Below are 1680 nucleotides of genomic sequence, written 5' to 3' on the forward strand. Positions count from 1 at the left end.
AGGCCGAAACCAGGCGGCTTCCCGCTCCACAGGGTCCCCGCAGAGACGGCATGGGTGAGTGTGGGACGGGGTGGGAGGGGACAGCCCCGCTGCAGGTCACCGGGCACGGCGGCACTCTGCCTGCTGCCGGGCTCCCTCTCCCCGCACCCCGGGCATCCCAGCACCGAGTCCCGTTCACCGCCGGGTGGGCTGCGCTCTGGGCTGGGGACGGGAGCAGGACGCTGCATCTCCCGCAGGTTTCAGGCTGTCCCAGGGCAGCCCTGGGTGGCAGGTGACGCGTTTTACATGTTTACCAAACATTCGGTGGTGTTGTCAGTTCTCCAAGGAAAGTATTAAACTCCCCGAATAGAAAATGGATTTTTTTTAGGTTGTTAACTCTCGTTTAGGGAGAGATATTAAACAGGTATCAGGATCTAGAGGTCAGTGGCCAGCACCATCAGTTGTTTTCCTTCCCAGTCACCTCAGGGAACGGTGCCAAGCCCCGGCATCCAGCACAATCGGTCTGGCTCTGCTCCTTTTCAATCGGGAGGGATCCCATCAGTAATCTGCCGGGGCAAGCTCCATCTGCCGCGTCGTGAACAGGTTCCCCCACGGGCAGGGGTCTCCAGGAATCACGATAAACTCTCTGTTCTTTTATTCAGGTTTAGCAGGGCAGTAAGCGCACTGCCCGAGCAGCTGGCTGCGGCGATGTGCTGAGGAGCCCGGACGAAGGGCAGCATTCGCACCCGCTGGGCAGTGGAAGTTCAGGGGAGTGTGTGCCACCCCCCCGGCAGTCACGCTGCTCTCACACAGAGCAGAGATAGCGCCAGGGGCTTGGTCCCACCCAGACATCTGGCTTCTTACTGCCCCCAGACCTGGCCCAGGGGCAGGGGTAGTCCCGGCTTACACCGCGGCAGCCTGTCACGGAAAGGGGGCTCCTCGTGCCGTGCTCACCCTGCTTGGGATCTCCAGCCCCGGGAACTGGTGGATTTCTGGTTACAGCCCCTCGGGGTTTGGACAAGGGGTTTGTGCTTCTTCTGCCTCGGAGACCACCACGCTCCTGCCAGTGCCCGTGGGACAGCTCCCCCGAGGGAGCGAGCTGGGGCTTAGAGCTCCAAGAGGAAGCCCTAGACATGAAGAATTTCGTTTTGCTGTTTTTCTCTGCAGGTGAAGGAGTCAGTGGGGCTCACGGCTCTCTAACAGAAAAGTTATGATCTCTTTCTTCTTTTTCTAATCTCTTCCCATTTCAGCTACCCAGCACCTCTGCCTTCTGCTCTTGCCCTGCCTGCTGAGCCTGGCAGCATCTCTTCCTGCCTTTCACATAGAAAACGCGTTCCTCCTCAATGGCACACTGGACGCGGTTATGAACATCCCCCCCGAGTCCTCCCAGCCCGGTAAGTGCATCACAATGACAGGGAGAGGCAAACAAGGTCCTGTTCAGCCAGACCCCACACAGACCATCTCACCTCTCCCTGTCACGCGGGAGGGAGGAAGGACTAAATGCTGCTGCTCTACGCGTGGGCAATGCCAGTGCCAGGTTGATTGTCTTCCTGGAACAAGAATCATTTCAGAGTCCTCCCCTGCTTGCTGCCCGTTTCTCCTCTGGTCTAGCATGAAGTTCTTCTGTCCATAAGCGAGTCCAGTAGCCCACAGCCCAGGGAGCAGAGGTTTGAGGATGCCAGAGAGCCGCGGCGGTGGGGT

This window comes from Buceros rhinoceros, unplaced genomic scaffold (assembly GCF_000710305.1).
Source record: "Buceros rhinoceros silvestris isolate BGI_N320 unplaced genomic scaffold, ASM71030v1 scaffold16000, whole genome shotgun sequence".
NCBI classification, from domain to species: Eukaryota; Metazoa; Chordata; class Aves; order Bucerotiformes; family Bucerotidae; genus Buceros; species Buceros rhinoceros.